The 9,524-nt window shown below is 38.6% G+C and overlaps 1 pseudogene; it reads left to right on the top strand.

Annotated features, from left to right (window-relative positions):
• The first annotated feature begins 3,437 nt into the window (after window positions 1-3,437).
• Window positions 3,438-4,775, top strand: LOC100599377 (annotated as a pseudogene).
• Window positions 4,776-9,524: the final 4,749 nt, after the last annotated feature.

Genomic DNA, 9,524 nt, shown 5'->3' with positions numbered 1-9,524 from the left:
AGAGCTTACCCAAGATTACAAATCTAGTAAGTGAGAGTGGAGATCCAAATTCAGTGGTCTTGTTTCAGAGCTTGTGCTCTTAAACTGCTCCTACGTACAGAGGTGGAGTTTACATTAAGCTTCTGATATCCAAGTTGAATTTTGCAACAAGGTAAAAGTAAAAAATTCAGTTCATGTTAATAAATTCCCACTTAGCAGACCACAAATCAAACCTAAAGGATCCAATTACAAGGTGTTTGACATTGAACAGAGAAGAGAGTCCTTTTGCCAACAATGACTTGGGCAAACATACTCAAGATAGAAGAAATATCTGATGTAGAGAAGGTCCAAATTCTGAGTCCTTCCTTTTAAACCAGAGGAATGAAGATGAGAGACAAAAAAACTAAGAGTGAGGAATCAGACATTAATGATATTGTTCTTGTCTAAACTCAACGATGGCAACTTTAACAATATCTGTAAAGTATAGGAAAATTAAAGCTAATGACTCATTTCCCCAGCCATATTGTGGGGTTTTCTATGGCCTTAGTAAAATAAAAGCCTTTACTTTAGGGCTGTATTCCCTATAATATGAGAATGATGGTATGGGAGGGTGAGTAGTGAAGCTGGGATAACTAGCTGGGATTGAAACTCTGTCCTAGGCTCCCTGCAGACTGGGCATGACAAACTTGTGATGCATAAAGCCCTACATGTTCTAGAGGAGATGAAGAGAGGTTGAGAGCAATGGCAAATGGAGAAGGCCTTGTTTAGGAAAAGAGACAGCTCTTTGCTGAGACCTCAAAAATGAGGCCAATGTTAATAACACCAGCTTACTTCAAAGGGCAGATACAACCATTCACCCCTCACTGGGACTAGACCAGCAAGCAAAACAACTGGTAACTCCTCATAGGGATCTAGGGATGACGTAGAGAAATCCAGGTATAACCAAGGTCAATTATTACTCTCCTCAACTTCCATAAAAATGCAGAGCCCCCTTCTCACATCCAGATACCATTTAGTCAAAGTAAAGGAAAAAATGAAATCTAAAAGACTGAACTATTACTTGAAGAGACTCAATCATCCAAAGTCACTATTAAACTACTACTATACTCTTATGCTTGGGAGGAAAACTTTGTATAGAAACCTAGACCTTTCAGAAAAGATTCCACTGGTACTGAGATAGCTGGCTACCCATATGCAGAAGAATGAAACTGGACCCCTACCTTTCACCATATACAAAAATTTACTCAAGATAGATTAAAGATTTAAATGTAAGACCTCAAACTGTAAGAATCCTAGAAGAAAAACCTAGGAAACAGCATTCCGGACATTAGCATTGGGAAAGAATTTGTGACAGAGCTCTCAAAAGCAATTCCAACAAAAACAAAAATTGACAAGTGGGGCCTAATTAAACGAACGAGCTTCTGCACAGCAAAAGAAACTATCAAAAGAGAAAACAGACAACTTACAGAATGGGAGAAAATATTTGCAAACCATGCATCTGACAAAGGTCTAATATCCAGAATCTGTAAGGAACTTAAACAACTGAACAACCAAAAACCAAATAACCTCATTTTAAATAGGCAAAAGATAGGAACAGACACTTCTCAAAAGAAGACATACAAGCACTAACAAAAATGAAAAAATGCTCAGTATCACCAATCATCAGAGAAATGCAAATCAAAACCACCATGAGATACCATCTTACCCCAGTCAGAATGGCTATTATTAAAAATCTACTATTGATTCATGAGGTCCTATAAAACAAAAATAAAAAAACAACAGATACTGGCAAGGCTGAGGAAAAAAGGGAATGCTTATACACTGGTGGGAATGTGAATTAGTTCAGCCTCTGTGGAAAGCAGTTTGGGGATTTCTCAAAGAACTTTAAACAGAACCACCATTTGACCCAATAATTACATTATTGAGTGTATACCTAGAGAAAAATAAGTCATTCTACCAAAAAGGCACATGCAGTCCCATGTTCATCGCAGCCCTATTCACAATAGCAAAGAAATGGAAATCAACCTAGGTGCCTATCAGTGGCGGATTGAATAAAGAAAATGTGGTACATATACACCATGGAATACTACTACACAAGCATAAAAAATGAAATCATGTTTTTTGCAATAACATGAATGCAGCTAGAGGCCATTATCCTAAGGAAATTAATGCAGGAACAGAAAACCAAATAGTACATCTTCTCATTTATAAGTGGGAACTTAACATTGAGAACTTGTGGACATAGCGATGGGAATAATAGACACTAGGGACTACTAGAGTGGAGAGAGGGTGGGGGGCAAAGGTCAAAACACTAACCATTGGGTACAATGCTCAGTACATGGGCGATGAGATCAATTATACCCCAAACTACAGTATCATACAATATACCCAGGTAACCAACCTGTTCTTGTACCCCCGAATCCAAAGCAGAAGTTAAAATTATAAAAAAGTAAAAATTAAAAAAAAAGTCTTTGAGACACGCACACATACACACACAAAAGAAAAGATGGAATTATTATCTGACAGGTTGAAGTGCCGTTACTACCCAGTGGAGTGGTATCTGTCACAAAAATCACATGTGTTACAGAAAAAAACATCAAGATCATTTTCTTTGTACATCCAAGTTGTTCTTTCAGCAAATATGGAACCACCCTATGTGACTACATGATTTAATGTTTTCTTCTCACCAAGCTAAACACTTTGAGATTAGGAAGCAGCACATCTTTTTTTTTTGCATTTACTGCTGGTTCAGCCCACAACTGAGCACAGTAGGTGCCCAGGAATAATTGTTGAAATGCTGCTTTGGGTCCCAAAGAAAGGGAAGATATCTCTCTAGTACTTTTTCCCAGCCAATTAAAAGAAAGAAATTCACACACCGTATGTGATTCTTTTCAGGACATTTTTTTTTTCTTGCATCTGTCTTGCTAAGTATTGGTTTGGGAATCAGATCTGGCCTTACTACAGCCTCCTCTGACTGTTATAACCCAGGAAGCAGCTCCAAAACAAGACAGGCCAATTAGTAGTGCATCTAATTTTCCTAATTTCCAAAACCCTCCATCACAATGAGGCTATTACAGGAAAATTAACCTCTAGCAGTTGAAATCACTCAGTGTGGAGTTTAGCCAGGGGCAGAAAACAAAGCTGGGACTTCCACAGACAGAAAGCATGGAGCTTTTCCTTTCAAATGACTGTGAAAAGTCAGCCAAAATGTGGAAACCTTTTTATTCCACTGACTTTTGCAATTCTCTGGCAAGCAGACAATTTTGAGCAGGCAATAGAATAAAGAAGCAATAGAGTGGAATCCGTCTGGAAGGACAGACTTTCACTCAGTGACCTTGAGTGAATGGAAATGGAGAACAAAAAAACAGAACAGAGAGTCAGAGAAAGAGAAAAAGAAAACAGCTTCTAAAGCAATCTTAGTCTTATAGGGGACAATAAGGGAATGCTTTAACGAATGCATGAAGATTTGTAGTTGTTATGTGTCAGCTAACATAATAGGTACGTTCTTAGAATGGAAGGTGAATAGATTTTTAATATATAAATCAATTTTTTATTAAACGCGGTCAGGAAAACATACCAAGAAAGTGTTATTCTTTAATAGGTAAAAAGTAGCCTCTGATGAATCTGTATTGCAAATTTGTGATTTCTTTTATGCATTTATTAAAACAGCCCAGTAAGGGCCCTGATCTCCAATCAGGAATTAGACCCCAAGGAGGAGTTTCATGTACTTCATCCTGCACCTATGCAGTAAAACCCCTCTGACAACTCGCTCCTTGAGACAAGTGTGTAGAAAGTATTCACTTTCCTTGCTTTAACCTGGTTAGAGTTTGGGGAAACGGCCTTGTCTGCTCACGTAACCTGAAGTTCCATATTATATTTCTTCAGCAAGGGAACTTGGTTAGAAACGCCATTTTACTTTAAAAGAACTTAGCAGAAAGCTCCATTTACTGCTACTCCATTTACTGGGTTGATTTAAAAACAAACAAACAAATAAAAACCTTCCATCTACTTGGTAGTAAAAGCACCTAGAGGATGTTAAAGTTCTTATTGGCCCCATCAGGTCTTCTCTCCGAAATGTAAATTTTTGCCATTCATGCAAGCCTGGGCAACGAGGCTCAGGAGCTAGTCACTGTTTTTCTGGCAATAGCAGATAATTAACCAGAGCCCTAGTAAAAGCAAGAATAAAAAGATGTCGAGAGCACGTGCACCTACCTGACCACCTCGTGGACATATGTGGACAGAGCAGCCCAAACAATTCAGACAACTCAGGATTGTCTAGAATTCATCAGGAAGGGCAGTAAAAAGAGCAATTTCTCTCCGACTTTAAGGTGCACAGGAGTTACCTGAGGATCATGTTAAAAATGCAGATTCTGCTTTTTGCTCCTTTCCAGCATTCAAGACATCAAAGTGAGGATGTGGTGGGTCCTCTTGGTGTGAAATTTTGGATTTCCCTGGGTCTTCCAATAGGAACCGTGATCAACTGTGCTGGTGACACAGAAGCCAAAAATTTCTATGTCATCTCTGTGAAGGGGATCAAGGGTGAGCTGAACAGACTTCCTGCTGCTGGTATGGGTGACATGATGATGACCACAGTCAAGAAAGGCACACCAGAGCTCAGAAAGAAGGTAGATCCAGTGGTGGTCATTTAGCAACAAAAGGCAAACTGGAAAAAAGATGGCATGTTGTTTTATTTTGAAGATAATGCAGGGGTCATAGTGAACAATAAAGGTGAGATGAAAAGTTCTGTCATTACAGGACCAGTTGCAAAACACTGTGCAGACTTGTGGCCCCAATGAATGATTCTCTGGCATATTTGTAATAAAAAATTTTAAATCCATGAGAAAGTATTTGTCAGCCCCCACTCAAAAAATGCAGATTCTGATTCAGAAGATCTGGAATGAGGCCAGAATTATGCATTCCTAACAAGCTTTAAGGTAATGCTGATGCTGCTGGTCCATGGTCCACATCTTGAAAAGCAAGGCACAAGATGACATGACACATATTTGAGGTCCAAAATAAAAACTATAGAGTTTAGTTTCCTTGCTTATTTTTCCTCCCTCATTACCATCTAGGTAGGTAGCATAAGTATCAGTTTAAGAACATTCAAATTGTAAACAGTTTTGGTTATGGGAGGATGCTAGTAGAAGTGAACTTCTTTTTGGGGTCCAGTAAACATTATCCTTCACGTGATGCAGTAATTATTTTTTCTTTTTTTGTTGTTGTTTTTTTTTTTTTTTAGATAAGGCCCTCAACTTTGTTGCCTAGACTGGAGTGCAGTCCTAGGAACACGGCTCACTGTAGCCTCAACCTCCTGGGCTCAAGTGATTCTCCTGCCACAGTCACCTGAGCAGCTAGGAGTATAGACACCACCACCACGCAGAGCTAATGTTTTGTACTTTTTGTAGAGATGGGGTTTCACCATCTTGCCCAGGCTGGTCTCAAACTCCTGAGCTTAAGTGATCTTCCCTCCTCGGCCTCCCAAAGTGCTGGGATTACAGGTGTGAGCCACCATGCCCAGCCAATAATTTTTTCTTTCTTCTTACTTTTGGGCTACATTGACTGAAGGTTTGATGTCCGGGGATGTGGCTTAAACTTTAACCTTTAAAAAGTCACCAGGGAAATGCTGCTGAGGTGGACATTAATCAGAAGGCTACAGGAGAGTAAGCCTAAATGGCTTCCCTTCAAAGACAATAATTAATAATGAGCAATTTTCAATTTATCCCTCTCTTTACAGGCTCTCAAACCACTTTGCATATTTTATGCCAGGAACGTCCACAGTACTAAATAATAAAATAGAAGAGCAATACTTCAGTGTTACCAAGCCGTAGGCATGCCCTACATTTATGTTGTGAAACATAAAAATACATGTGCAAAAAGACCAGTTTACCTGGTAGGGTCGATAGTCAAGCTATGAAAGAATGACAGAGGTCTGGACTTCACAAGTCAAGCTTAGAGATTCTTTCCTAAAGCGGTTACAGTATGGAAAACTCTCAGGAATCCAGCACTGGGGAGTGGAGTTAGATAGGGCTGGCACTTGCTGAATTGACAGTGAAGAGGAGATAAGTAGGAAAAGTCTCAGAAAGGTGTATATATGCCGTGAGTTAGAGTTAGCTATTTACTCTTTCTGTTGATAATGAGAGAAAAAAAGCAAAACAAATAATTTGAAGAAAAAGAAGATTGATCTCAGGATTATTCAGAAACAAACTTCATTCCACATAGTAAAATGTAATATATCAAGATTAGATGCTTCAGCCTCATGGCTGTATATTTACACTAAATAAAAGATGACAAAACATGAGAAGCATGGTTAGGGCATTCAAGTGTCTTTGAAATTCAAAGCCTTAGATTTGAAGAAAAAATTCTAACAGCAGCCAGATAGACAATATGTAAACTATTCCAGGGCTGGATATATTTTTTTGTCTAGTGATAGGAAACTGGAAAGAAAGAAAATGAAACAAAATATGGAATAAGTAAAACACCTTTAACATGAAAAAATGAAAAACAAAACACTCAAACTATAGAAAAAATGTTTTTTTTTTAAAAAGACACTGTAGAAAACAAATTTAAGAATATATTACTTTGTACTCTCCAAAATTTCAAAGGAATACAGCCTCTATATAATTAGACATTAGAGATAAAATAGTAAAACTGAAAATTAATATTTGATATGTGATGGAAGCTTGCTGAGAAGCACACAATTTTTTAAAAGTAAAAGGCAAATGTATCTATTTTATTTTAAACTTTAATTTTATGTTCAGGGGTACATGTTCAAGTTTGTTATATAGGTAAATTGTGTATTACAATTTGGTGTACAGATTATTTTGGCATCCAGCTAATAAGCATAGTACCTGATAGGTAGTTTTTCAATTCTCACCCTCTTCCTACCCTTTACCCTCAACTAGCCCCTGGTGTCTACCATTGCCTTCTTTGCATCCATGTGTACTCAATGTTTAGCTTCAACTTATAAATGAGAACATGATATTTGGTTTTCTGTTCCTGTATTAATTATCTTAGAAAAGGGCCTCCAGCTGCATCCATGTTGCTACAAAGGACATGATCTCATTCTTTTGTATGGCTGCATAGTATTCCATGGTGTATATGTACCACATTTTATTTATCCAGTTTACTGTTGATGGGCACCTAGGTTGATTCCATGTCTTTGCTATTGCAAATAGTGCTGTGATGAATCTACATGGGCATGAATTTTTATGGTAGAAACATTTATATTCCTTTGGGTATATACCCAGTAATAGGAGTCATGGGTCAGATGGTAATTCTGTGTTATTTTCTTTGAGAAATCTACAAGTTGCTTTCCACAATGGCTGAACTACTTTACATTCCCACCAGCAATGTACAAGTGTTCCGTAAAAGGAGAATTTTAGAAGGACTAAAGCTATAATCACAGATGTAAGCACTAAAGTATTAATGATCATATTTGGATATATCAGAAATTAAATCAGTGTTATAGAGATCAAACTTGAAAATATTTCAAAATTGAGGAAAGAGATAAAAATGAAACCCTGATGATATACATTGAAGAGAAAGAATAAGGGTCTAACATATACATAATTGATGTGTCTGCTGAAGAGAACAAGTCAAACAGGGTTATTTAAAATGTGATAAACAAAATATTTCCATTGAGTGTATTGAATGAGATTGAGTCAAGTCATAATTCTGCAGATTAGAAACACCAATAAGTACATGTGGTAAGAGAAATAGGTACAGTAGCTCATGCCTATAATCCCAGCACTTTGGGAGGCCAGAGCAGGAGGATCCCTTGAGTCCAGGAGTTCAAGACCTATGTTACCTGGGCAACATAGGGAAAACCCATCTCTACTAAAAATCAAAAAAAATTATCAACATGTGGTGGTGCATACCTGTAGTCCCAGCTATTTGGGAGCTTGAGGTGGGAGAATCACTTGAGCCTGGGGAGGGGGAGGGGGTTGAGGATGCAGTGAGTCATGATCCTGCCACTGCACTGCAGCCTGGGCAACAGAATGACACTTTGTCTCAAAAAAAAAACAACAAAAAAAACTAAAAAAAATTAAAACAATAACCATTTTATTTTGCTCACGTGTTTTGTGGGCCAGCAGTTTGAAAAGAGCTCAGTGAGGGTAGTGTAAGAGACAAAATGCACCTGGCAATTAAAGATGGGATTTTACATATTCAGAGTAATGCCAAAAAAAAGAGGACGGGGGAATATTAATAATGAGAACCATCGTAGAGAAAAGAAGGGAGTCCTGGGGTTTTATAGAAGTAGGTAAACACAGAAGTTATCCACAAGTTTTACGGGAGTCATGGTGTGGGATAGAGAGGGTTTTATTTTGGAATATATGAGGAGAGGATGGTTCTTTGTGCTAAGCTGCTTCCTGTCACACAAAGGGTGGGAAGATTTCTTGACCATCACTGTTTTCTAAACACTGTCAATGGCTTATTTCTGCCCCATCACCTCTGGGAACTTACCTGGGAATATTTGATGGCTGAAGATGACTGAGGCTAAAAGCTGAAATCATCTGAAGGCTTCTTTGTTCACACATGTGGTGCTCTGGCCAGGATAGCATCAGTGCTAGGACTGCAAATTAGAATGTGGTCTCTCTATGGAACATGGTAGTTTCAGGATGGCCAGATTTGCTACGGAGCAGTTCAAGGCTTCAAGTGTGAGTTTTCCAAGTAAACTAAACAGAAATTTAATTTCCTTTTGTTACCCAATCTTAGAAAGCATAAAGTACTATGCCCACCCTATCCTAGTGACCTGAGCAGTCACAGCCTTGACTAGATTCTGGATGAGGAGAACAAGATGCCCAACTTTCAAATAAGGAAGTGTGACCTTTGGGAAAAAAATACCCAAAACTAGCATATTGGCTATGAATCATTTATATTCTGACACATAAAACAATGCACTCATTCCCTGTGCTGAGATCCCAAAGTCTCATCAAATTGTAGCACCAACTCAAAGCCTAGAAGCTGGTCAACTAAATCAGGTCCAGGTGCAGATGAAGCTCTTCAGGTGTGAGTCTTTAAGTGTGGTTCCTCTCCATCTGAAGACCTATGACCTAAAGAGACAAGTTATATCTGACACACCGACCAAGCAAACAATAGTGGGACAGGCACGAGAAACCTATAGATAGTCTCATTCCAAACAGGAAAATGGAGGGCACACAGTAGTCACTGTTCCATAACAATTCTGAAACCGAGTTGTGCGTGTTTTGCTGATTCCCTGATTTGGGCTCTGTCCTATTCCTTGGGAGTTGGTATATTACTCAAGGTTATCGAGAGAAACAGAACCAATAGGATATGTGTATACGTAGAGATTTACTTTAAGTAATTGGCATATGTGACTGTGAAGCTGTTAGGAAAATGAATGTGCTGTGGTCAAGAATAGGCTGAGGCAGACATCCGATCCAGTGTGAGTCAGTGAGTTTGGAGCGCAGGCGCACAACTCTGCACATTATGTAACCACACCATGTGAGGCGCATTAGGTGATCACCCATGTGAGCTCATTCTTGGCTCAAAACCACTATTGTCTGTAAAAGGTATAATTACCC

The sequence above is a fragment of the Nomascus leucogenys genome, chromosome 8 (genome assembly GCF_006542625.1).
Source record: "Nomascus leucogenys isolate Asia chromosome 8, Asia_NLE_v1, whole genome shotgun sequence".
NCBI classification, from domain to species: Eukaryota; Metazoa; Chordata; class Mammalia; order Primates; family Hylobatidae; genus Nomascus; species Nomascus leucogenys.
This window is presented reverse-complemented; position numbering and strand designations above follow the sequence as displayed.